General features: G+C 47.8%; 1 protein-coding gene and 1 long non-coding RNA gene across 2 annotated transcripts in view; both read left to right on the top strand.

Moving 5' to 3' along the window:
- The first annotated feature begins 648 nt into the window (after positions 1–648).
- On the top strand, positions 649–7395 carry LOC121012980 (uncharacterized). The gene is made up of 2 exons (XR_005782434.1): positions 649–1237; positions 6665–7395. It is a non-coding gene; the product is annotated as an uncharacterized LOC121012980 (long non-coding RNA).
- A 6557-nt stretch (positions 7396–13952) lies between these two features.
- The window catches only part of ERICH6B (glutamate rich 6B), a 70133-nt gene continuing 56319 nt past the window's right edge, over positions 13953–27766 (top strand). The window contains exons 1-2 of the mRNA XM_040447946.1: positions 13953–14256; positions 21290–21341. The gene's annotated coding sequence lies outside the window, so the exon portion shown is untranslated. The remainder of the gene's footprint in view (positions 14257–21289; positions 21342–27766) is intronic.

Consider the following 27766-nt stretch of genomic DNA (forward strand, 5'->3'; position numbering starts at 1 on the left):
TGTTCAAACTCTCAGTCGTCTGGGCCCAAAAACAATTTCTTTCAAGTTGGCTCTATCAGCCTTTTTTGTGAGGGGCCGGCTAAGTGTCAATGGGCCAGAGGATTCGCCGGAACATGACGCTTCGGCTGGTCCCACGTTCACCATCGTGGACTCACTGACGGGGCCGGGAATTGGCGGCATTGGCTATTAAGCACTTTTTTTTTTTTTAATTGCTCTGCTACTCAGTGATCCTTCTTGTGAATGATTCCCTTCTCACAGCAATTGGAACGATCAATCAAGAGAGGTTTTCTGCAGAGAAAGGGAGAAATTTCACATCCCCGTGAGGGTGGGTTCTCGCGAATCGTAGCAGAGGCTCCCCTCCGCTCACGGATACCCAGATGACAGTTACAAGAACGCACCAGAAGACCCAGCTGTGACAGCAGGGTGCTCTGTGGTAAGGCCCCTAGGATAGATGACCATGGGCCAACAGCGGAGGCTCCACTCAAAGAGTCAGAGGAGCCTCCGCTGATGGCCTCTATAAACGACCAATGACTTTCAGGCTTCCGTCGGCCTTCAGAAAATCCAAGCCTGGAGCAACAGTTCAAACAGAACCCCCCCCCCCCCCCCTTCCAGCATGCGTCTTCCTTCCACCGCCACCACCGGGCTCCCTTCTGCCACCTGGCAAATGCCCAGCGCCCTCTAGTGACGACGGTGGATGGAGCCAGTGGCTGCACGCGGTCTTTGAGCGCGACAGAAATCTCGAGGCATTTAACTCTTTTTCATTTTTTCCTTCTTCGATGGCGTTCAAAGTTCAGAAGTCGTTGGCTCGTTGCAGAACCGGAAACAACATGAAACCGCACGGAACCAATGTTCATCTCAGCACACCCCGCCTCCAACGGGCCTCCGCCTAATAATCCACTACTCCGAGGCATCCCTGCACTCACGCACATGTATGCATGCAGACGTGCACGGACACCGAAGGTTTTCTGGGCTTGGTTTAGACGTTTGTGGCCAACATTTCGAAAACCACACTCTACACGTTGTTCTGCAACTTGCCTTGCTCGCTTGACAACGTCACCGACATCCCTCGGTATGACTTCGTGATTGCAGCCCAACCGACCGATTCAGTGGGGGTTACCAAAGGACAGCCAGCCAGCCAGCCAGCTGTCTTTGCAAAAACAAAAAGTTTTATTCCAGCACAGCCACACCCATTCGTTTCCCCTACTGTCAATGGCTGCTCTTGTCCCGCAACCCAAAAGTAAGTCATCGTGATAGAGATCTTACAGTCTGTCTGATCCTTTAAAACACTTTTGCAAACCCCCTGCCTTGGGGGCACCCGGGTGGCTCAGCTGGTTGTGTCTGATGTCAGCTCAGGTTATGATCTCACTGTACGCGAGTTCAAGCCCCGCGTCGGGCTCTGCGCTGACAGCTCCGACCCTGGAGCCTGCCTCGTATTCTCTCTCCCTCGCTCTCTGCCTGTCCCCCACTCCCTCGCGCCCCCGGTCTCTCAAAAACAAACTTTTTTTTAAATTAAAAAAAAAAAAAAAAAACCTTTCGCCAACCCCTGCCTTAAAACAGCAACCATTCATTTCCTCATGGTTCTGTAGATTAGCAGTTTGGGCAGGGCTCAGCCCGATAGTTCTTCTGCTGGTCTCAGCTAGGGTCACGCATGTGACTGGCCATTTAGCTAACTAGTCCCCAGGGCCGGGTTCACACGTTGGCAGCTGGTCCTGGCTGTCGGCGTGGGAACACGTGTCCGGATTTCTTCACATGGTGGCCGCATTCCAAGAGGTCACCCTCCAAGGCAGATACAAGTCTGCACATCCACAGTGTCTACTCCTATCATTTCAGGCATTTTTCTTTCGAATTTCTTCTCTTGTTTTATGTTTTTGTCAAACTTGTAAGAGGTCATCGTATTTATAGATTTTAATACATTGTCTATCAAAGGCAATTTTACCCTCTATGTTCTCTATATTATACAGTCAAACTTGTCTCTCTTCTTTTATGGATACTGGGTTCTCAGTCTTCATTACCACTGTTTCTCCAAATCCTGGATTGTATTTGCATTTTCCCAGATTTCTTTTGTAATTTTTACTGTTCTCTTTTTACGTTAACTTTTTGATCCATTCATAATTTTATTCTATACTATAATAGGAGATAGGGAACCAACCTGATTTTCTTCTAGATGGAGAACTCCTTGGGCCAGTATCTTTGGTTAAATAAACCAAGCTCTTCCCACTGGGTAGAATCCATTTCTGGATTCTCTACTCTCTGCCACTTTCTCTTTGTCATCACACTTACTTATATCAGGTCAGTTTTGAGGCTTTAGAATGTGTTCTGAAATCTGATCAAGGAAAAACCATCTTACTATTGTTTTCATATTTTTTCGCAAGTTCAGATACAATTATTCTTCCACATAAACCTTAAGATCACATTATCCAATTAAAAACTAAACAAACACATTAACACAACACTGCTGGGTTTCTAACTGCAATTGCATTATATTTCTATTAATTTGGGGGAACTGACATTTTTAGAACAATCATGTCTTCCCTTCCAAGAATATAATATGATTTTTCATTTGTTCAAGTAAAATTTTTTCTTACATTTTATATCTTATGTTTCTTCATCGGCATGTTATAAATTTTGTAACTACCATTAACGCCATTTTCAGGCTTTACGTGGGTATTGCTAAAACGGAGAAGAGTTATTATTTTGTACGTTTGGTTGGTATCCAAACACTTTGACAAATTCTGTCTTCTAGTAGATGTTCAGAGAAAATAGTCACATCACATGCAAAAAAAAGTTTTATCTTTTTCGTATTGTTTCTATTGATTACAAGATCAACAATAATCCAGTCTGTAATAGTGCAAAGTCTGCTATAAGACAACCAACAGTGGAGCTCAAATGGAAAGAAGAGAACTTTTTACCGGGAACGAGGGAGGATACGGAGGGAAGGTGAGTGAGTGGTGTATATCCAGATCTCCATTATTCTCTCGGACCAATTTACCCGATGAAACAGGAACCAAACATCTGAGAAATTTCTGGATAATTGCCAATATCCTGGAAAGTCCAGCCTACAGCTATACAGATATGTAAGCTGAAACACCTAAGTTCTATCAAATAGCACCAAACTACAACCAGGAAATAATTAATTTAGAAAGCACAGCTTAACCCCCAAAATCCCAGCTGGCTGTACAACTGATCTTATTAAACTCACAAAAACCCAACTCCACGGTGCACACTATACAAAATACAAAAATACAACTCTGCACGGTTGAACTTTCAGGACTTCATTTGTTATATTGGTTTTAATGTTTTTGTCTCATGGTATTTTTTTTTTTATGTTTATTTTTGAGATAGCACCAGTGTGGGAGGGGCAGAGAGAGACAGGGACAGAGGACCCAATGCGGGCTCTGTACTGAGAGCACAGCCCGATGCGGGGCTCAGACTCACAAACTGTGAGATCATGACCTGAGCTGAAGTCAGAGGCTCAACTGAGCCACCCAGGCGCCCCTGGGTTTTTTGGTTTGTTTGTTTTGTTTGTTTTGTTTTTTATTGTCCTTATCGCATTCCCTAGAGCCTTCAAGAAAAAAACTGTTGAATAATAATGGCAGGAGGAACCATCTCTGTGCAGTTCCTGCTTGACTTTAATATAAGTTGTTTTCCATTGTATTATTCATAATAATATTTGCTGGTGGCTTTTGACAACTGGTCTTCATCATTATTAAGTACCTTCCTTCTGATTAAGTCAGGAACGCCTTCGGCTAAAAGTAACAGAAAACCTGATTGTGGCTCGAACAAGAAATTTATTTTTTTTTTTCAACGTTTATTTATTTTTGGGACAGAGAGAGACAGAGCATGAACGGGGGAGGGGCAGAGAGAGAGGGAGACACAGAATCGGAAACAGGCTCCAGGCTCTGAGCCATCAGCCCAGAGCCTGACGCGGGGCTCGAACTCCCGGACCGCGAGATCGTGACCTGGCTGAAGTCGGACGCTTAACTGACTGCGCCACCCAGGCGCCCCTCGAACAAGAAATTTAGAGGGCAACAGTGACTGGTGTTCATTGAGCAGTTCGGCAAAGTCGAGAATGGAATACGTGGAATGAGGTAGCCCATTCCTACTGTGCCGAAAAGAGAGGACGAAGTGCTCACAAGAATTGTGAAGCCATGAAGAAGAACAAGGGGACAAGGAAGAGGCAGGGTAAGGGGTGGGCTATAGAGAAGAAAAGGAGAAAATCCTCTGATGTGGAGGGAAAAAGTCCTGCGGCATTTCCTGAAAGACAAAACAGACAACCCATGGAAGATAAGATTTTGATTTTAAAGCTTCAGGGGCACCTGGGTGGTTCAGTCGATTAAGCATCCGACTCCTGATTTCAGATCAGGTCAGGATCTCACAGTTCATGAGTTCGAGCCTCCCATCAGGCTCTGCGCTGCCAGTGTGGAGCCTGCTTAGGATTCTCATTCATTCTCTCTCTCTGTCTCTCTCTCTCTCTGTCTCTGCCCCTGCTCACGCTCTCTGTGTCTCTCTAAATAAATAAACTTAAATAAATTATTTAAAAGCTTTAGGTCACAGTGAACCTACAGACCTTCCCAGGAGGCTCCAAACATCACAAAAGTCCGTGTTACTAAATAATGGTGCCCTTCTGTACTGAAGTCCACTCTAGGACACTTCTAGGACCCTGAAAAGCTCACATTTCAGGAACAAATGAACAGAACTGGTAGGCACTTGCACTCAGAGACCTAGAAATACAAATCCTCTAAGATGTGACAGCACTGGACCCTACAGGCTTCAAGCAGAAAGCAAGTGTTGATCGTGGTGGTTTCTTCTTAATGAGAGGCAGAGAGCCGGCCGTTGGGACTTCAAAATAAAGCCTTGCTTTTCTCAGGAGCCCAGCTCTCAGAGTATACATGTTTACCATCAAATACCTCATGCAAAAATAAGCTGGGCTCCTGGGGCTTCCTTGACTATTTCAGCAACGACTCAAAGCAAAGCTTCAGGCATGCATGCTACCGTCAGAAGGTGGACACGGATTAGCTACACTGGGAAGTAAATTCCTTCTGGCTGCCGTACCACATCAAGTTTTCCTTTATTTGACTAGCTGGACCGGCGAAAGTCTGAGTTGTTTAGAATTCCTTTTCATCCTCGAATGGAAAAGTAAACCAATTCTATCCAAAATATTTAGGGAAAAAAAAAAATTCGTCATCAGGGAGTCTCCAAGTTAGATCCTGGATCGAAATAAAATATACTACACGATTTGTCTCCCGAAAAATCAGCTTCCTTGCCGCAGCGTGGACAAGCTCCAATTTAATGGCGCCATGAAAGTGTTTCCTGCTGTGCTGAGAGGCAAGATCGCATCATTCCTCCGTGAACTATGAAAGAAATCTATCCTTGAGGCCTTGTGGGCAAGAACACAGATTTAGGGGGTCAAAACACCAAGCATTTCCATTCATGACCTCACCACATGAACCCCTAATTAATTATGGGTACCCTAATGTGAAAAATACTCTCATAAGTGAAGGGTGACCTACTCCCATTCATAAGCAGACCACACATCAGTCATAACTCCCCAAACGCCATGAAGGAGGTGCTCGATTTGTATCTGTGTTGAACTTCAAGTGCTGCATAATTTATATCTAAAATCCACTCTCATACATCTGCTCAAAGACCCACTCTGACCTTCGCTCCCAGTCCCAACTGCATTAAAAGGGACTGTAAATCACTGGAACACAGCACCCAGTCACAGCCCAGCTCTCTCAAAGCAGGCGAGTTTCTCACCTTGATGAGTTCATCATCCCCTAGAACAGGTTATAAAAATTGTTCACATTTTGAGATAATAGTCCAAGGATTCTTTATTCTACCCTGTGGCTCACTCCTCACCTCGGTGAAGTGTATGCATACAGACAAAAGGAGCAGCTGGGCTTTCATTTATCCCTTTCTCGAGAAGACCACCCTCGGGCCCATGCTTACACCCACCAATGGACCTGTCCTCAATTTAACAGAGCTCTGGTTTCGTCTCAACAGACCTTATATCCAGGGATAGCACAAAATATAAGGATATGCTCCTTACATCTAAAGATCTCCTTGGGGTGCCTGGGTGGCTCAGTCGGTTGAGCATCTGACTCTTGGTTTTGGCTCAGGTCGTGATCTCACAGTTTGTGAGTTCGAGCCCCACCTGGGACTTCATGCTGAAGTGCAGGTGCAGAGCCTGCTTGGGATTCTGTCTCTCCCTCCCTCTCTCCCTCTCTCCCTCTCACCCTCCTGAGCTTGTGTACTCACTCGCCCTAAGTAAATTATAAATGAAAAAATAAAAATAAATAAAGATCTCCTTGACTCTGGATCAAAAGTGAGAATACATGTTTACATTGTCCTTTCCTTACAGCAAAGCTTTGCTTTAAAGTACAAATATTTGGGGCACCCGGGTGTCTCAGTCGGTTGAGCGTGCGACCTGGGCTCAGGTCATGATCTCACAGTTCGTGGGTTCGAGCCCCACATCAGGCTCTGTGCTGACCGCTTGCTCAGAGCCTGGAGCCTGCTTCAGATTCTGTGTCCCCTTCTCTCTCTGCCCCTCCCCCGCTCACGCTTTGTCTCACTCTGTTTCTCAAAAATAAATAAATGTAAAAAAAATTTTTTTTGAGTACAAATATTTGATTCCTAAACAACAATATTTTGTTTGCTTGGCCAGGGAAGGAAATCTTTGAAAATTTCTCTCAGTCCCGGATGCAGTTAAATCAGTTGTGCTGATAACGCAGATAGCACGAAGTCTACTCCCCCACCCTCACCGAAAATCATTAGAGAGAACCAGAAGCCCTGAGGCAAACAGGTGCAGCAAAAGGAGGCTTCTCCTAGCAGTTTCCAGGGAGATTTTCCAGAGATCCAGGAAGAACTGTGAGGAAGTCTCACTACCAACGGCCACCCAGCAGTGGGGCAGCTCGGGATTTTCCTTGGCAACCTTGATGTCATCTGTATCTTAGAAGGGGCTCGGTCCATCCAGCGTGGCGGCAGAGGGCTGGTAGGCTGGGACGATGGCCAAGCTTGGCATCCCATGTGTATGTCTAGAGAGGACTAGTGTTCTTGATATTGACATTTGTAGGTCCTGTTCGAGGGGCTCTGGGCCGATGACCCCCACAATGGCGTATCTGACTGAGGCCCTGTCCCCGCAATCTACCAGGAATACATGCTGTTGGCTCCTTGCAGAGGCACACACAACTTAGGAGTATCCTAAATGCAAGCTGACCGCCCTGCTAGAAAGAAGGTGAAGGAGCTTAGCACATACCTCTTTACCTTCTAGTTTATTAAGAGGTTTGAAGTTTCCCAGGCGGGAGCTAACACCACAAGAAGAAGAATCTTCCAGATTGGCCACGGTATACAGTACAGTTAGATCTGCTGTACAACCAAATATATGCCGTGGTGAGACTCTCACGTGGTGTTTGATTTCTTTCCTTCTTTTTCCTTTTTTCCCCGCATTTTTAGCTAATTCTTCAGCAATGACTTCTTTCTGGTGGTCAAGGGCTCTGTACAGAAAAGCCAAGGCAACGATGTACTGATCTCTGTGTCCTTCCTATATTCTTGAGCACGGAGACCTTTCTCTGGTCTCTCTTCCTCTGGGGTACAATTTGCATGGCTGGAATACATAAGGAAGGAGGGTGTCCTTCCGTTCTTCAACTAGAGAAGGTATACGAGGGAAACAGCACTTCCAGGAGAGGAAAAGCTGATTGCACATGAAGAGGCAAGATTTGCAAAATATTTTTGCACCCCTTGTGCCCTTTAGGAAAAAAAAAATGTTCTCGGAGTTTTAGTTGTCAGGCCAGTTACTCGAAGGATGAGAAGGTAGAAATCCAAATGAGAGTAAGAATCAAGAACGATTGGGGCGCCTGGGTGGCGCAGTCGGTTAAGCGTCCGACTTCAGCCAGGTCACGATCTCGCGGTCCGTGAGTTCGAGCCCCGCGTCAGGCTCTGGGCTGATGGCTCAGAGCCTGGAGCCGGTTTCTGATTCTGTGTCTCCCTCTCTCACTGCCCCTCCCCCATTCATGCTCTGTCTCTCTCTGTCCCAAATGTTGAAAAAAAAAAAATTTAAAAAAAAAAAAAAAAAAAGAATCAAGAACGATTACCTACCATTAATCAGGATGTGATGTTTGGAACCCAGTAATGAGTAAGACCCTGATGATGGTTAAAACAAAGCCCCCAGTGCCTGGATTCTAAAAGGGGATAAAGGGGACACCTGGGTGGCTCTGTTGGTCAAGTGTCCGACTTTGGCTCAGGTCATGATCTCACAGCTCATGAGTTCAAGTCCCGCGTGGGGCTCTGTGCTGACAGCTCAGAGCCTGGAGCCTGCTTCAGATTCTGTGTCCCCCGCCTCTCTCTCTCTGCCTCTCCCTGACTTGTGCTCTCTCCTCTCTCTCTTTCTCTCTCTCTCAAAAAAAAAAAAGCATTAAAAATTTTTTTTAAATAAAAGGGGATAAAGGTGGTACCCAACTTTATAAAGAACAGGTGTTGGGGCGCCTGGGTGGCGCAGTCGGTTAAGCGTCCGACTTCAGCCAGGTCACGATCTCGTGGTCCGTGAGTTCGAGCCCCGCGTCGGGCTCTGGGCTGATGGCTCGGAGCCTGGAGCCTGTTTCCGATTCTGTGTCTCCCTCTCTCTCTGCCCCTCCCCCGTTCATGCTCTGTCTCTCTCTGTCCCAAAAATAAATAAAAAAACGTTGAAAAAAAAATTAAAAAAAAAAAAAAAAAAAGAACAGGTGCCCTTGGCAATTGCCAAGTGTTCTGTCAAACTGTAATATCTGGAAAGATGTTCAGTTGGATTCTCCCTGAGTCTGCAGTCGCCTGGAACGATTCGAATAAACGACAGAGAAACCACTGGCATGGCTTGTGAAAAGCAAATGAGCAGCCTACCTTCACTTGGCTCTGTGGAAGAGTGACAGGCAGATGCTAGAAACCAGTAGATGTTATCTCCAAAAACTTGAGTTAGGCTCTGGGAGCGCTCATTGCCACCAGCAACCTAAGGAATTGGCCTTTGAGTGAGGGATCTTGGGAGCTGGTGGCTGGAGAGGACAGAAATCCCAGCTTTGGGAATGACGAGAAGACAGAAGGCAGGGGACTCCCCACCAGGCAGGAGAGGGGTCCGTTCACCTCTGTCCTGCTTCAGGGGTCGGCGGATAGGCGGACAGCGGCAGGATTTCTCTGGGCTCCGGGAAGTTACTCCCTTTGGTACTGTCTGGTCTGTCCCCCCTTATCCTCTTTTCCAGGCTTTCAAACAGCTCTGCCAGAGTCAATGTTGAGAAGTAACAACAAAAGTCAACCCGCTTACTTAACTCTTTCCTAACATCCAGGAACGTGTCTTCATTTGGTGCTGGTGACGCTTCCAGTGGCTTCTGTGGATCCTAGCAAAGGAATCCATTTTCCTTACGCTTACTTTCCTGACCTTGAACCTACATTAAATATCTACTGTGTAACAAATATGAGCCATTGCTAAAGTAGCCACTTGTCCGAGTGTGCCCAGGCAGCTCCAATTCATGCCTGTTGTCCTGGCAGAATTATTCCTATCTCCCCCCCCCCTCGCTGACATAGGGTCCTGGTGTGGATGACAGATGATACGCTCGCCCCGGAGGGGGGATGTGGGTGGTTCTTCTCCCCCCCCCCCCCAGTCTCTCCTCTCCTCTCCTCATCATCGCCTATTTCTCTCTAGCTCATTACTTGTCAGCCATACCAGAGATCATGGGTAATTTCTTAGTCATATCCCACTTACTTCCAAAAAGGGTGAAAATGCTATACAGTGCACTCACTTGGCAAATATTTCGTGGGATCCTGAAGTTCCATGAGCACTATCGGAAGCATAGGTACCCACAAGGTTGTTCAAATAAAAGTTAAAATTGAAGACGACGAGAAAACATACGGAGGAGGCTGTTACTGAGTTAGAGACCATGGGGGAAACTGTGCTTGTAATTCCTTCTACGTCTGACCTTGAGCTTCCCAGTAGTAAAACCAAAAAGTAAATTACAATGCATAGCATCAATCATCTCGCCTAAGGAAATACAACTTGGACAAAACAGATACTTTTTCTTCTGACACACATCCTCATAGAATCTAATCATCCATTCAGTCAACATTTACTGAGGACTTAACTCTGTCCCAGGTAGTGCTCTCGGTGGTGAGCTACAGAAGTGAATAAAACAGAGCAGACGGACAAACGTCTTTGCCCTCAGGGAGCTTCCACCCAGTGGAGCAAGACAGACAATAAATAAAACACATAGTATCTCAGACAGTCGTGAGTGCTACAGAGAAAAATGAAGCTGGAATGGAGAAGAAAGAGCTCAGAGAGGGGCCTGCAGTTTTCATGGGGTGGTCAGGAAACCCTGGCTGAGAAGGTAACCTTCGAGGAGAGATGGGAGGGGGGAAGAGGGAGGGATCATGTGGCTATCTGGGAGGAATCTTCTGGACAGAAACCCCCCCCCACCCCTCCCCAACTCTGAGATGGGGGCATGCGAGACCAGTGTGGCTCCAGTAAGGTGAATCAGGAGCAGATCACCATGACGTCAAGTCAGACATGGGAAGGGGGGGGCGGGACAGGAAGTGGAGATCTTGGGTTTTTCCTTCCGGTAAGACAGAAAGTCATGGGATGATTTTGAGCAGAGAATGGGTCATGACCCGACATATTTTAAAGGATTATCCTGGTAGAGCGACCAGTGAAAGAGTCTATGAAATTTTCCAGACACGAGAAGGTGGTGAGAAGTGACCAGATTCTGAGTGTGTGTTAAAGGGAAAGGCAACAGAATTTGATAACTGGTTACATGTGAGGGGCGGGGAGGGGGAGGGGGGGAGAGAGAGAGAGAGAGAGAGAGAGAGAGAGAGAGAGAGAGAGAGAGATACGCCAAGATGGTTCTGAGATGCTTGGTCTGAGCAGTGGAGTTGCTGTTTACTGAGATGACTGAAGGAGACGCAGACGGTGGGGGAAGATCGGGAGTTTGATTTGGGCCGTGTTAAATGAGATATGCCTACTGGACACCTGAGTATTAATGTCAAGTCAGGCAGGTGGTCAGATAGAGTCTGGGGTTCTCATGAATCCTCACATAAAGGATATGGGTGGTAAAACGAGCAAGGTCTTGATCTTAAGAATTATTGTCTGCCAAACTACAAAACACTTGTCTTAGGACCATTTTCTTTCAGTCTGTGATTAAAATCAAGGTCATACTTTTCAAATCATAGCTAAGCGAAGGTATTTCTGGAAACAGCCAAATTAGTATAGCGAATGTCCTAAAACATCTTGCCGTTGGGATTCTAACTTGGAATGAGAATAGAGCTTCCTGAAGCTGGAGGAATGAGCAGTTCACACAGACCTTTGTCTCTCTCAGCAATGTTTCAGGTTTGCCTTTGGCAAGAGTGAGCTCTTTGATTGTACTTATTCTCCAGGGTAGATAGTTCGGTGGCGGGGTTGACGTTTTGCTATGAAAAGAAAAAAAAAAAAAAAAAAGAGTCTGATAAATTCTCACCCAGATCAAAGCTGGTTTCATCCTTACTTGGAGGCAGGTCACTATAACGCCTGAAAGACCTACCCAAATGTTTCCCTTTTTTTCATTCTTATTTATTTATTTTAGATAGAGTGCACAACGAGCAGGGAAGGGGCAGAGAGAGAGAGGGAGAGAGAGAATCCCAAGCCAAACTCAGGGCTCGATCCCACAAACTGGGAGATCGTGACCTGAGCCAGAACCAAGAGTCGGGCGCTTAACTGACTGAGCCACCCCAATAATCCCCCCACCCCGGTTTTTCTTTAAAAGGAGCTGTGAATGTACTCAAATGGGCAGCCAAATCCCAAGCTGAGACCTCAGAATGATAAGCTGGTGCCTGGCAACAATTTGGAATTGTCCAAGTTGAGATGTAGTATTTTCCTGGCAAAAGAATGAATCTCAGACAGTGGCTTACGCAGACAGATGTAAGTTAATCCTTTCCCCAGCCAAATAATAAAAGTGTCTATAATTCTTCCGGGCCATACTAGCCTGGAGGGAAAAAATTGTGCAACTGTCAGAAACGCGGCAGAACTTTCAAAACAACGTAGCAGCAACATAAATGGGAAACCTCTATCACAGTTGGGTTTTGCTTCTGAAAGTATAAAAAAATCACAACCTTTTAAAATTCCTCAAAGCCAGAGACTTCGTTCGTCTTGTTAAGTCTGCATCCCCGACCCTACTCCTAGAACAATGCCGGCACACAGTAGGCATGCATAAGATACTGACAAAGTAATGAATCAACCGACGTTTAAAAATTAAAGCAAAACCCCTGAGCGCCATCTTGTGGAAGGCCTGACCACGCCGCCATCCAAGGTTACAGTCACCAGCCTGGGGAATGGATGCTGAAATTGTGACAGGGCTTTGGTGGCCCTGGACTATTGCAAGTAGTAGACTAGGAAACTGTCTTGAAGCTGCGTTGGAAAACCAATTCTGCTTCTTACTTAGATTCACGTGAGGTTGACGGACATTATAGGGGGCTACAAAAGTTCCCCCATGCAGCCCTTGGCACTGGCCCTGAGAATCATTGAGAGGTATAGCTCTCAGAAGTTGTCTTTGACCAGGGCGCCTGGGTGGCTCAGTCGGGTGAGCGTCTGACTTCAGCTTAGGTGATGATCTCACAGTTCGTAGGTTCGGGCCCCGTGTCGGGCTCTGTGCCGACAGCTCAGAGCCTGGAGCCTGCTTTGGATTCTGTTGTCTCCCTCTCGTTCTACCCCCTCCCCCACTTGTGCTCTCTCAAAAAAAAATAAAAGTTAAAAAAAAAAAAAAAAAAAAAAAAAAAGTAGTCCTTGACCAGCTCCTCCTCACCAAAAATTGTTGTAATAACCTAGCCTCCTTTGTGCTTCAAGAGATCCTTGAGAACCAAAGATGCAAAGAGCTCTTTGGACATCCTGTGTAGCATCCTGTGTCTTCCTGTTTCCCCTACACTCCTCCCCAACTCACGGAGGCTCCTGCTGTTATAGTACTGGTAAGGACTTGGCATCTCCTCTGCTCTTCTCCAACTTTCTGCACCAGGGAGGAGGAGAGGCATAAATAATTATCTGGCCACCTTCCTCTTGCTTACCTCCTATGGGACCATCAAGCAGAGAACCATTGAGAACCCTCAAGTTTCCCTGTGCCCCATGCCCTCACTCCAGAGTTCTTTTCTCTGTCATTCTCACCCCCTTCCCAAGAACCTGACACAGGCCACTGAGAGACAAAATGAAGAAACCCAGTGACACTCAGACATGCACAGGGTACTCATGATTCTTCAGGCTTTATGGATACCCAGAATTTACACAATGTGATGAACACTCTTCAAGAAAAAGAATTTAAAAGTATAAATTTAGGTGCCAACGTGAATATTTATTTAGAATGGGAAAAGAAATCACTGACATTTCAAAGATCCAGGACCTATCGTTCTGAACTGTGTGTGACAACTGACCAGAAATAGGTTGCAACCGGGCCTCCTTGTGCATCTGGGCCACTTGGCAACTGCCAGCAAAGCCATTCAAGAACCTGTGACCTTCGCTGGCTTCCTCTTATGGACTCTGTCCCCTTAGGGTGGCTGCCTGCTCCCTGAACCCCCCAGTAGTACCCCCAGAGAGAGCAAAGAGGCCGCTGTCCTCTCGGCCGCTTGGGGGTCTTTGTCCTGGGGACGAGCATAAGTGAGTCTCCGGAGGGTGTCTCCTAGGAAAACACCCCGCCCCCCTCCCCGGCACCAACCCCCCCACCCAGCCTGCAGCTCTTCTGGCCGAGTTAAAAGCGGTCAGCTTTGTGAGCCTCAGACCCCACTCCCCTCCATCTCAGCCACCCACCAAGCTCAACCCTGGGCCCCAGGACTGCGGAAAGCTAACATCGCGCTGTACGGTTTTGTAATCAGAAAAACGAAGCTATAAACATTACATACTATTAAATAAAGAACAAAGCAAAACAAAACCCCACCCAGTCTTTGCCGACCCTCCTCTACCCGGGAGGGGCAGGAGCGCGGGCGCTAGCGGGCTGCAAACACCGGCAGTCTGCGGTCCACCGGTTCCCTTCGGGGGGCACCTGACCCGGGGACCCTGGCGCAAATAATGAAGAAAACTTTCTGGCCAGCCACTGCCGCTTGGCCCAAGCACTTCCTCCTGAAGCGGAGAGGCTGGGGCAGGGAAGAGGAGGAGGCGCACAGGCTGGGAACTCCAGGCGGCGCTGCGAACTCGGGACGCCGTTCCCATGGTAACCGAGCGCCCGACACACACAAACGCCGGGGCCCCGGGGCCTTTTGGCTGGATCTGCGCGCCGCCGCTGTCTGGCTTGGGTAAGGCTTCGCTCATTAGCCTCCTAGTGCTGCTGTAGGAGCCCAGACTCCCTCCTCCGCCCCCCACTGGGCAGGAGGGAGTGGGGAACAGTGTGGAGGGTCTGGGAAACTAAGAAGCATCAACACGCAGCCTTCTTTGTTTCTCTCTCCCCGTTCTCTGCCCCTCCCTCCGATAGCCTTTCTGTTCCCTGCTTCGCTTAGCTAACCTTTGTGAAGGCCGGTGTTGGTTCATGACTCCCCTACAAATAAAAGAGAACTGGGTCCGTTCCACTCCAGAGAGCCTCTGGCTCTGGCAGTGAAGGAAAAACCGCGGGTGTGGAGGTTGTGACTTCTTCCTCCCAGGCCTGCGTAGCCCAGCCAAATAAGCAGAAGAAGAATTCCCCAGATGGAACATTCCAGCCTGCCTACAAACCAGTTCCTGGGACCCAAAGCCAATCACTCGGTTTCCTTGTGTTCCCTTCCCCCACCTGTAAAATGGTAGAGAAACAGCGTTCCTAACCATCCAGGGAGGTGGTGAGGAGTGTCCCTTGGCCGATGTTCCACAGGTGTTCGGTGCCAGGCACCTGCTCAAGGTCACCCTCCTTGAAAGCACCAACCTGAATACATTTGAAATTCTATTTATAAAAAAAGGCCTTAGGAAATGATGTTTTAATGAGTACACTGGGGTGTCTACACTGCTTAAAAAAAAAAAAAAAAGCACCGATTGCTCTAAGGGGTGGGGGTCAAAAGAACTTTTTGACTTCAGTGTTTGTCCCCTGGCATTTTTTTTAACGTGGATCCAGATCTGCCTGGGCGTGGCGCCCTGGAACTCAGCAAAGCAGGCCATCAGTTGGTCCCCCGAGAGGGAAGGCAGCCGCCTTCGGCCAAGAATCCTGCCAGTTCACTAGAGGGGTTATATAAATGGCCGCTGAGGACAGTAACTTCAGCAACAAAAAGGACTTGCATTTGCAAGGCACCATAGAATACCCTGGATCCTTCACAGAATTGAGGCTTCTCCCCTTGCTGCAGCTAGAGTTCCCAGCCTCGGCTGGCAGGGCCCCAGCCACACCCAAGGCCCTGCCACCCACTCCATTCTCTTCAGGAGAGGCATCCTTGCTGTCTGAGCCCACCCACAGCCCATCTCTTGGTGGCCTCGCCTAGCAGGAGGGAAAGTTGCATGAAAATTCCAAACCGGAAATGAGATGTGCGGCCAGTCTCCTGTGTGCCTTTTCTTCCTATGGACCATCTATCCAGTGCACAGACTTCTGTTGAAATCCTGCCACGTGCCAGGAGTTGTGTGAGGCAACCGACCCAGTGGCTGAGGCAGACGCGCAAACAAATGCAAATGGTGCGTGTGGGAAGGAAAGGACTCGCGAGAGCTGTGGTGAAAAGCTCTCTGGAAGCTTCCTCTGGAAGCACGTCTTCACAGAGGAGGCGACGGTGACTTGGGTTTTAAAGAATTACAGACTTTAAATTGCTTTAGGAAATCCAAGACCCATCTGGGACCCCCAAAAAAGAAGTTCCACTCGGGAAGAGCTGGTGGAAACGTGTGCTGCGTTTTCTCCAGAAAAGGAAGCAGGACTATGAATGTGCTGAGGTAGAAAACCAAGAGGAGACAGAAACATGGGCCAGAGGATGCCCAGGCAGGAGGACTGTTCAGTAGACTGAGCCCTCAGTCCTAGCTCTGCGATGCTTGTGGAGCCCACTCTGACTAGAGGTAATCTAGGACTGGCCGAAGGCCTGGCCTTCTCCCAAGTTGACTCTTAATGCTCAGTAACGTAACACTGTTAACAGGGCCTCCTTCTAGACGTATCAAGGACTGATAGGGAATACACGAGTGCTACACGTCGTGTCTTGAATAAGCCGGACTGTTCTAAAACCAAAGTTCTCTCCAGTCTCTTATTGGGAGGAACGTATACAACTATCTACCGAAATACAAGGCTTCTCTGGCACCATAAGACAGGGGAAGCCCAGGCCTCCCTGCTCTGCTGGTGTAGCTGGACTGAAATACACTGGAAAGTGGGGCCTGGGCAGCCATGAGTCCTCAGCCTAGCCCTTGTTGGTCTGCTGGGATCTGAGGGGTTTTCCTGGCCTCTTCACTTCTGCTTAGTGTTGCTCCAAATCCCTTAGTCCACAAACATATGCCTATGTTCTTCCTGCCCCACCCAAAATAGGAAGCGCTGGTTTAATAACAAAGAGTTTGTTTAGTTTTGATATCTAACCCCTCCAAACTCCAACTGTCCATGCCCTTTTTGACTCATCCCTTTACCTTTTAGAAGAAAGGGGTGCTGAGGCAGCACGCCCCGGGTCCCGAACCTGCTTCTCAGCTCCAAATCATTCATGGAAGACCCTCCAGTCCTCTTTTCACCAGCGGTTGTGACAAACTTCGGCTTTACGCTGGTTCACAGCTTTGAGCCATGCTTTTGGAGCTCAGCTATGTGTGGGTAGCCAAAACCATGCGCTCAGGGCCCTGGGAGCCACTCCTGACCCTGTTCACAGACACTCTCGAAGGAAATAAACACCGTCAGCTCGCTTCACCCAGGTTGTAATGGTCTCAACTGACAACAGGTGGAGCTCATCAGCCCTAACCAACTCCATCTGTGCAACCGACTTTCTACAGCGTTGCAGGAATTCTGGGAAGCATTGAGGAGACAGTCAACACCTCACAGTGGCCCAGGGGCCACTAATTCCCAGAACTTTGTAGCCTCTTGGCCGCTGAGGTTTCTTTCCTCAGGAGGGGCTCACGGCCTCAGAGGTATCCCTCTTTGAACAAGCCATGGGTCCACCATAGGATAATGCGTCCACCATGGGATCATGGGTCCACCATGGGATAATGGGTCTACCAAGGTCACCTGTTCTCTGTCCTACAAAATTCCCAACACCTGGGAACTTGTAGGATCCTCGCGCCATCCCGGCTCTCCAACACCAGCAGACAAGCCATTCTGCCTGGATTCCTAAGGATTCCAGTCTTCATATTGAGGACAACCTAAAGGACTGGGTCATTATGCTTGGATGAACCCCACGAGCAATCATAACAAAAAGTCCCTTTGCTCTTGGTCTTACGAGCCTTTCTAACTGGGCATGGGCATTTTCACATCACAAATGACCCCCTTCCTTTCTCATATTGTCCCTCCCTGGTCTCTCATTGAAATCTAGAATGCTCCCTGCTTTTCCAGTCCACCATGTGAAAACTTCAACTTGCTAGCCAAGACAGCTAAACTTGATTTTTTTTTTATTTTAAATATTTTAATTTGTATTTATATTTGAGAGATAAATTGCGGGGGGTGGGGGGTTAGTGAACAGGGGAGGGGCAGAGAGAGAGGGAGATAGGGGGCCCGAAGCAGTCTCCATATGGTCAGCATGGAGCCCAATGAGGGGATCGAACCCACAAGCCATGAGATCACGATCTGAGCTGAAGTCAGACACTCAACAAACTGAGCTACCCAGGTGCCCCAGCTAAACGTGATTTTTTAGGGATGTCCACCAGGGGGAAGAGAGGAGCCCCATTAGGCAGGCAGACAGGAGAGAGGAGAGAGGGCTGTATCACTGAGCAGTAATAGCATAGCTCTTTTCATAAATAAACCCTCCTTCTCCCTCTACACAGAATTCTCTTTCCACGTCTTTATGGTGGCTAGAGCCTACCCCCTGCCCTCCCAGCCCTAGAACATCCTTTGGCTAGCTTTCAATTAAGTGGGGACTGCCTATGTCCCCACGGGCCCACCCACTCCCCCCCCCCAGAAACCAGATATAATGCTGGCCTTCTCCTAGCTCCATATTTCCTCCCCTTTCAGACACTCCTCCAGCTTATATTGACATTCTCCTCCTGCATTTTCATTCATGACATAATCATACTATACGGTATTTTAATTTGTTTTCCTGCCTCCCCGCTTAAGCTAGATCTTTCTTGAAGTCTATAGGTGTGCCTTGTGCAAACGTGCAGTCCCAGTACCTGACAGTATCTGGCATATAGAAAGTCAATAATTGTTTGTGGCAAGAAGGAGGAAAAGAAGAAAGGGAAAAGGGATAGGAGGGAGACTTGGAAGCTTATCATTTTCAGTAGCACACTTTCTAAGGTCTGGTTAATACACTGAATGATAGAATCAGATCCATAAAATTTGAGCAGCCTGGAAGGGTGAGGCAAAGCCAGCAAGATGGAATTTAATACGGATCCACATAAATGAACTTACGTTTAGCAAAACAAAACAAAATACACACATACACACACACACACACACACACACACACACACACACACACGGTACAGAATATAAAAGCTACCTTCAAATATACAGAATATAAAAGCTACCTTCAAATATTTGTAGCTCGCAATGGAGCAAATCTATTGTGAGCAGCTCCAGAGAGCAGACCTGGAAAGGCTGGTTGAAAGCCCAAGGGAGGAAGACTTAGCAGAAGTCTGTGTAATTTCTTACGTGCTAAATACAGTGCCTCGCATGTAGAAATAGTGTCTGTGATCCTTCTTATCGTTATTACCAGCATCATCGCCATTATTCATAATATTTATAAGAACTGTCCAACAGTCAGCCTCAGGAAGCACTGAGCCCCCATCCCAGGAAATCCAAGGTTATCATTGGGTAGCCACCTGTCTGGGATGTTTGTCAACCTGATTCCTAACCCCTGGTCTGCCTTTCTCCATAATCCTGTGATTGGAAGAACAGTGTTCTGTATATCCTGGATAGTGAAAACCACAGACACAATCCCTGGCTGAGCAAACTGTCTTTTATATAAAGAAGCTTTGGCACTCCCCACATTTGTTACAGTGTGTCTGCTTCAAGCAGCCCCTCCAAGAATCCTCTTTGATGTTGAAAAAGTAAAATCGCTTTGTGTGAAAGCTCCTTTAATCTTAGATAGATACAAATGCCTTGTATCTTTGGGAACATGCCAAACCGCTCTTCGTATTTCAGAATTAATCTCATTAAAGAAATCTCTGTTTAATCCCCACTGCTGTTTGCCAGAGATGTTGAATAATTCCACACCTGTTCCTACTGCCTCTGTGCTGTGCTCCCTTCCTGGACTTGGTGTTGTCCAAGAAAACGCATCGGTGGGTGCAGGCTGGATCATGGCATTCCCGTGTTTTGTTTAATGCTGTCATTGTAGAAATGTTCCTTTATACATTCCTTATCTCATTTTCTTAGTCTGAAGAAAGGAAAGAAAAGGAAGGGGTAGCTCGCCTGTTATGAAAAATAACAAAATGATGAAGTTGCTTCATTAATTATCCAATTCGATATAAACTTATGATAAACCATCAGTATTACTAAGGAAAATGCAGTCAGTATAAGATAACAAGCAGTTGTCTCTTCCCAAAGAGTGTAGGAAACGCTTGACCAGATTACCTGCTTTGTAAAACACATTTTGTATATCAATGTCTATTTTACATACATAGAAATCAGTCAAATGAAATTATTGACATCCTCTCTCTCAATACAAATTCTGGATCTCCTCCATTAGGAGCCATCAGTGAATGATCCCAAGTTAGAACCGTGTGAAATAATCACTCGTCTATTCATTTCAACAAATACTTATTAACCTCCTCCTATGTGCCAGGCATTATTCCAGGTGGCAGAAATATGACGGCAAACAAAAGTGAGCAAAATTTCTATCCTCCAGTATACAGATCAATAAACATGATACAAATGTTATGAAGAAAATAAAACAACATGAGAAGATACATAGTGATTTGGGGTAAGGGTGGGAATGGGGGCAATTTTAGATCGGTGACCCAAAGGAGACCTCACTGGAGAGGTGACATTTAAGCTGAAACTTAAGGAGGAGGAGTCAAGCATTTGAAGATCTGGAAGAACTTTCCAGACAATGGGAAGGGCTGGGTGGGAAGAGGCTGTACCATGGAGAGCAAGGGGAAGAGTGGAGTTCCAGCAGGGTGAGAAAGAAAGCAGGAGCCAACGTGGGCAAGCTTTGGAAGCCTCTGAAAGCCTCTGAAGCCACCGGAGGGTTTTAACCGCTGGAGCGACATGATCCAATTTACGTATTTAAAAGACTGCCTCTGCAGAACAGATTGTCAGAAAGCAAGGGCCAAAGCACAGAGGTAGCTGTAGGAGATGGCGGTCTACACAAGGGTGAGCACAACGGTCGTGGACAGAAGAATGGATTCGGGACACTTCTTGGAAGACAGTGCCAAGAGGACTTAACGATTGGTTAACGGACTTGGGAGGGCGGAAGAGGGAGGAATCAGGGATGACTCGGAATGTCTACCTCTGAGCAAGTACGTGAATTATACCAGGTTCCCAAACTTTCTCCGTCCGTGGCACCTTTAGCGCCTCAGTGAAGTTTTCCTGTTGCCCCCCTCCACCAAAAGAAATACAGGTTTCATTTATCAGTTATATCCAAATAACTGGATAAATATTGCGTTGTGTCTTTATGTCGCATATTTATGTCACAACTTCCTCCAGAAACTGAAAGAAAAAATAATGCCTTTATTTCATTTTTGAATGGCCATGATGACTCTCTAACAGAATGTGTGTGCCCACTGGGCACTGGGTGACTTCAATCTTGGAATCATTAGACACAGCCACCCTCCTTTTCTACTGCACACTGCTTTTTACATGGTCCTTGCTTTTCATCTCAAAGACAGCCAAAAACCCCGCTTTGCAAAATATGCCATCATTAAAAAGGATGGAAGCATAATCAAAAAGTAGGTATGCATACAATATCCAGCAGATGTCGAGCTGTTCTCTTCAAAAATTTAAAATCTACTGCAGTATCCCTGGGAGTTCTCTGCAATTCCCAGGGACTGTCCATGCTCAGAGTGGTCAAGCCATTTTGTCCCATGGGTGGGGGGGGGGATGGAAAGGGAGGTAGAATAAGGGAGGGCTGCTTGGGTTTGATTTCCATGGTGAACATTCGAGGAGAGCTACTGACCAAGGAAGGTTAATGAAGAAACACACTGTACCACAAAAGTAAACTATGCCATATTTAGCATAGGAAAAATATCCATTTTCCAGTATTCTTAGGGAAGGAGGTTTTCTCCGGCTAATTTTCTGAGTAACTAAGAGCTAACCAGAAAGTTTTTTTCTTTCAGCTGTTCTTATTGAAAACTATCTTGGCTTGGATTGAGTTCACTCCCTGCCATTGTAAGTACTGAGCCATGAGCATGGTTGAACATAACCGCATTGTTCTGGGTCCTGAAGGCCGCATGGCCATGATTGCCGATAATTCTTACTGCCCTCCCTGTTAGACACACTGTGATCCCAGAAACAGCAATATCAAATGGATCTTCACAAAATGGATTTTGTTTTCCTACAGTAACTTTTAAAAAAATGTTTATTCACTTTTGAGAGAGAGAGAGAGAGAGAGACATCTGCGTGAGCAAGGGAGGGGCAGAGAGTGAGGGGACGGAAGATCCAAAGCGGGCTCTGTGCTGACAGCTGCGAGCCCCACACAGGGCTCAAACTCACAGACCATGAGATCATGACCTGAGCCAAAGTTGGACAGTCAACTGGCTGAGCCACCCAGGTGCCCCTTCCGTAGTAACTTCTAAAAGCATTGCCTTTCCCATCAAGGACACCGCATCAGGTAATTCCTAGATGTGACCACCAATGAGCAATATAAAGGCGAGATTAAAACGTCTTATCCACAAATTCCGTAACCCAGGAAAAGCTCTGAAAACTGAAAACTTTGAGAAATGTGTGGCAAACTCCTCTGGCCACAAAGCCTGAACTGCTAGAACTCGGTTCAAAGCAAACTCCAACCTAAACTGATGTGGGGCGACTAACCGTTTCTCTTTATCCCACCTGTTGTGAAAATGTCCATGTTTTGCTATAGAAATACTAATGAGACTCACTGCAGGCTCCTGCCCCCTCACCCCCGCAGGGCTGATGTGTATTTCGGATACAGTCACCGTAAGGACAGCCTAAATCAGCAACAAACCTGAAAGCCACAACGCACCTGGCCCTAAGGGTTTGACTAAGGGACGGTCTTTGGAAACACAGGGCCGGAAGGAAGGAACCTAGAGCGCTTCTAGGCCAATCCACTGACATTACAAATGAGACAGGAAGCCTAGACACAAGTGGGAGAACATATTCAAAATCACATACCCAGTTTGGAGCTCAGCCAAGATAGTGCTATTCCTCCCGCAGTTGCTGCCTACGGCCCCATCCGGCACGCAGCCTCCGCATGGGCTCCCATGAGCCGAGAAGGCAGGTCCCCCGGCACATCGGAAGTGTCGACGGGCCACGCCAGAAATACGCTTCTACTGAGATCCTAAACTGAACTAGCTGAAAATGAATATGTCATCTGTTGTAACGTGTCTCAATAACCCCACTCTGTTTCTCATGACATCAGAGATTGGAGGGAGGTCAGTGCAAAGGCCTTCTATATGACTCTCAAAAATCACTCCAGAAAACTTTTAACTGGGGATGCCTTTCCATCTAAATGAACTTCCCTGTAGCAAATAGAAACTCTAAATATTATTATTTTTTTATTCTTTTAAGTAATTGCCATTAGGGCCTCTCCGTATTTAAGGGAATCGCTAAGAATTTGAGTTGTCAAGACCAAAAAGATGAAATACCTTTCTCGTCTCTTTGCGGTGTGGTTTAGACTTGGAATTGGACAGACCTAGTGTGGGGGATCACAAATACGGCGCCCAGTAGCTGTATCCTAAGGCCAATTAGAACCTCTGGGAGCCCTGGTTTTCTAAGCTGAAAAATGGGATAATAACACTTTACCTGACTTTTGTGACTCTTTAAATTTTAAACAATGGAGGCGCCTGGGTGACTCAGTCGGTTAAGTGTCCAACTTCGACTCAGGTCATGATCTCACGGTTCATGGGTTTGAGCCCCACATTGGGCTCTGTGCTGGCAGCTCAGAGCCTGAGCCTGCTTTGGCTTTGGAGTCTCTGTCTCCCTCTCTCTCTCTCTCTGCTCCTCCCCCACTTGTGCTCTGTCTCTCTTTCTCATTTAAAAAAAAATTTGTTTAGTTTTAAATAATGCAAAATACCTTATTCTGTCCTAGGCACTTAGGAGATGCTCAGTAAAACCCCACTTCCCCGGCCTCCCTCATCTCACCCTGTTTTATCACAGAGAATGATTGTTTAACCTGGGATGGGGAGGTGGGTGCTGAGCACTGAAGCCAGTGCCCGGAGAAGTGCAGTCCTCCAAAGAATACAGTCTCTCAACCCGCATGATAGTCCACTCGGGGAAAGAACATTCCTCTGCAATGGCACACCTGTGTCCAAATCCTAGTTTGGCAACATTTCACTTGTCTGACCTTAACCAAGTCATTTGATTTCTCTGAACCTGAGTGTTGTCTGTAAAACGGAGATAATCGTGTTTGCCGCTCAAGGACGCCGTGACGAACAAATTCAATCGGGCACGTTTACTGGTTTGGCAACTCAAAGCATTCTACAAATCTTTGGAGCATAGAGAAGTAGTACCCCGATCTAGAAACGGGAGAACATTGTCCCGATTTAAACAAAAGGAGAAGAGAAGGCAGATGTGGCCAGTTATATCCCAGTGAGTTTGATACTGATGCTGGGCACAATTCTAGGGCATTTCCTGTAAGGGTTCGGGAGCACTTTGGAGAGGTGAGCAGCACGGATTCCTGGAGAACAAGTCACGTGGGACAGGACTTCACCTGCCATCCCTCAGAAAAGTGGAGAGATCTTGAGGGAGGGGAAGTCCCAGGGAGCCAAAGAGGAGGGGCCCAAAAAGTAGAGAGAAAAGTGGCTTCAGAGAGACAAGAAGCAGAAGGTCGCCTCCAGGAACACAGCGGGAGGGGCCTCGTGAGTCAAGGGGCGGGGCTCAGAGAGCCAAGGGGAGGAGCCTCTGGGAGCTGAGCCCCTCAGAGAGCAGAGAGGGAGGAGCCTCGATGGCCAGGTCCTGCCAGCTGCCCAGAGGACAAGCTTTATTCTTTAAGACCTTCTCATTTTTTTTTCAGCCAAAAAGGTTTATAGTAAGAGCCTCTTTCTCCCACTTCACTTCCTTTTTGATGCTCAGGAAACAAAACAATTTCCTGTAAACCACTTTTTGTCGCTGTGACCCTCTAAAGATTGTGAACCCTTCTGTTTCCCTTAAACCCTGAGCCCCATTTCCTCCTCTGTAAAGAGGGATGATGGCGCCTGCATTGGGGGTTGTTGCGGGAGGCTAAGGGGACCCCGCACGGGGGCTGACTGGAAATGCTCATCCCCTTCCCCCAGCCTCTCCTGGCAGAGCAGGCTTGGCTGGTGGCCTTGCGGCTCTCTGGTTTGACATTTGTATCGCTGCTTTGGACGAAGACACACATACTAGGAAGCTGGGAGACTTAAGAAATGACTGGCAGTCAATCCCATAAAAGGTTATTGGGAGGAGTTATACTGGAGAAAACGTGAAGGGCTGATGAGACAGAAAAGGGATACACCTTCTGGAGGGGAGCTCTGCACACAGTGACAGAGCTGAGGGTTAAGTGTCCTCAGACCCACCACACTCCGTTGGAGAGATCACTGCCTTCACACGGGGCCCGGGCCCCGGACGGGCAGGGATCAGGATTCACACCTCCATTCCATAAATATGTATTATTTCCTACCAAGTGCCCGGCACGGTTCTAGGGCACTTGGCCAAATCAGTGAGTAAAACCAAGCTCCCTGCCCTCAAGGAATTCACATTCTAATGAGAGGAGAGAGACGATGCACATAATAAATGAATAAAGTGCTTAATATGCTAGAAAGTGATAAATGCTCTGGAAGAAAAAGGTAAAATGAGAGCAGGTTAGGGGACATCAAAAGTGCCAGAGTACCTGGGGAACGGGCCCCGGGGACAGTAGAGCAAAGGCCTCGGGTGGAACAGTGCCTGGCGATGTTAGGCTGAGGCCAGGATGGCAGGGGTGGAAGGAGGGAGAGAGCAGGAGGAGGCAGGTGGGAGAGGTGATGGGGGGCCTCTCGATGGCTGGGGCTTTCGATGCAAGATGCGAGCCATTGCAGGCTTTGGTGCGGAGGGGTGAGGTGACAGGACTTAGGTTTGGGGTTTGTTTTGTTTTTTTCTTTAATTTTTATTTATTTATTTTAAGAGAGAGAAAAAAAAAATGCAAGCGTGGGAGGGCCAGAGAGAGAAAGAGGGAGACAGAGAATCCCAAGCAGGCTCCACGCTGTCAGCACAGAGCCAGAGGCGGGGCTCGAACTCACCAACCATGAGATCATGACCTGAGCTGAAATCAAGAGTCAGACGCTTAACCGACGGAGCCACCCAGACGCCCCAGGACTTCAGTTTTAAAAGCTGGCGACCTGTGGAAAAGACACCTGCTAGGAAGTGCCTGCAGTAGTCGAGGCAAGATGTGATGCTGGGCAGACCAGCGTGGGAACATGGGGCGCGTGAGGAGTGGGAGATCCTTTGAAGGGGGAGCCAGCCCGGCTTCCTGGTAGATGGGATGCAGGGTGAGGAAGAGAGAAGAAATGGCTCCACGGGCTCTGTCAGCACCTGAGGAGCCTGGGGAGGACGAGCAGGATCTGAGTTTGGGCACCAAGTCTGAGGTGTCTCTTAGATGTCTGAGCAGAGACGCCGAGAAGGGAGTTGGGGGTCCGAGCCCTGGGCCCTGGAGAAAGGTCTGACTGCCACCTCCAAACACTCCCAAGACTGTCACGGGGAAGGGGAGTGAGAAAAGTGAGGAGGGCTGGGATCCAAGATTCAGTCCAAGGGCTGCTGAATCGCAGCCACGTGAAAATGGGACGAGCGGCCTCAGAAAGGCTGTCCCGTGTTTATAGAGAACAACCTCATGAAATCATGGCTGAGAGTAGGAAAACAGACTGACCCGCTATGTGGGAGGTTCTGTCCTGGCAGACACAACCACCGCCATAAAATGCTTCCCCAGAAGGGTTCCAGCCTCCCAAGGATAGGGGAGCTCACTTGTGACAATACCCGTGGCCATCTTTGCCCCCAGGACCCCACCCTCAGGACTTGGACTGAATCGTCGACAGACCCTCATCTCGAGACCCCTCCACTAGGCTGCGGTGGCTACCAGGGAGCAGGGAAGTGAGAGGCAATCTTTTTGTTTTCTCTCCCCATGCCACAAACTAAGTAAGACCTCAGAAGGGCGTGCACACACACACACACACACACACACACACACTTTTACCTTCAGTGCTGCTTAGGAGTCAGCGTGCAATAACAACATAGGTCACATTTGTGACTGTCACTACTTATGCATACGTGTATTGCCTCATTGGATCTCCACAAGAGTTTGGGACCATTATTCTCCCCATTTTACAGATAAAGAAATTAAGTCACGGGAGAATGGAGAACTTCCCTCCAAGTCAGATGTAAGTGGCCCGGCCCGATTTAACCCCAGTTAACCTGGCCCCAGAGCCTGACCACTGTGCTGTTCTGCTCTTTCGGAAGTTCGCTTCTCCTTCCTGCCTCGGCTCTCCCTTTCCATTTTCACACAGTCCTCTCCTCTGCTGATTGTCCGAAGCGGTTCTGTCAGAAGCAGTGTTGCGTTATCGAGCAGAGACTGGTTAATCTACAAAGCTGCCCCCCCCCCCACCCCGCTGCTGGAGCCCAGGCCAGGGGGCAGGGCTGGACCGGAAGGGTCCATCAACGGGTGTGTGCAGGACCGTCAGTGAGGGGAGGTGCGGCAAGGGAGCCCCGGCTGGGGCAGGGAGCTGGGCACTGGGACCCAGGCCCCCCGCCCCGAGCGACCCTGTGCAGGGACCAGAGGGCGCTTGGGCCTCCATTTTCCTTCCTCGTCAGAAAAGCCAGACCCTTCCTTCCTTTTGAGAATGCAAAGGCAGAGGATGGTGACGACAATAACTGGTGCCGACAGACCAAGGGTCAAATGCGGTCCTTGGGCGTTTTCCCTGGAAACACACCAGTTTTGATGTCCAGGGGGCAGAGGAGGACCCACGAGGATGTGTAAGGGGAGGATCGCCGTGCTGGCCACGCTGGCGAATCGTGTCCCTTCTACGTCTTCCCATCCCCTCTCTGCCCAGAGCCATCATACTGGGCCGCATGAGCTGGACAAAGCTGGACAATGTGCTCATCCTCACGGAGCAGCCTGTTTTCCCACCCCAAGGAACTTGTTCCCGCCCAGCTGCAGGTTCCTTGCATACATTTGGTTTCCGAGGTGTGACGCCTTTCAGCAAGTCTGTAGAGCCATGGCCCCAGTGAGAGAGACAAAGAACATCTCAGGAGCAACACCACCGCCCCCGTCTTGGAAACCAGTGAGGAGACCCTACTAACTCCTTTCCCTAAAAAACCACAACCAGAACACGGAGCCCTTCTTTAGGTCATTCACCTGGAAACCAGAGGTTGCAATTATTCCTTGTGAGATCAGTCATTTACAGAGGGGGTGCTCTGTTCTTTTTGTTACATTAGTTATGTCTTCCTCGTGTATTTCAAACTAAGAATGTTTGGAGATCCTGGCCTCGACCCCTCAGAATGACAAATGGGATCGGAAAGGAAAGGAAAGGAAAGGAAAGGAAAGGAAAGGAAAGGAAAAAAAGAAAGAAAGAGAGAAAGAAAGAAAGAAAGAAGAAAGGAAAAGAAAAGAAAAGAAAAGAAAAGAAAAGAAAAGAAAAGAAAAGAAAAGAAAA

The sequence above is a fragment of the Herpailurus yagouaroundi genome, unplaced genomic scaffold (assembly GCF_014898765.1).
Source record: "Herpailurus yagouaroundi ecotype Mexico unplaced genomic scaffold, PumYag 197, whole genome shotgun sequence".
Classification (NCBI taxonomy): domain Eukaryota; kingdom Metazoa; phylum Chordata; class Mammalia; order Carnivora; family Felidae; genus Herpailurus; species Herpailurus yagouaroundi.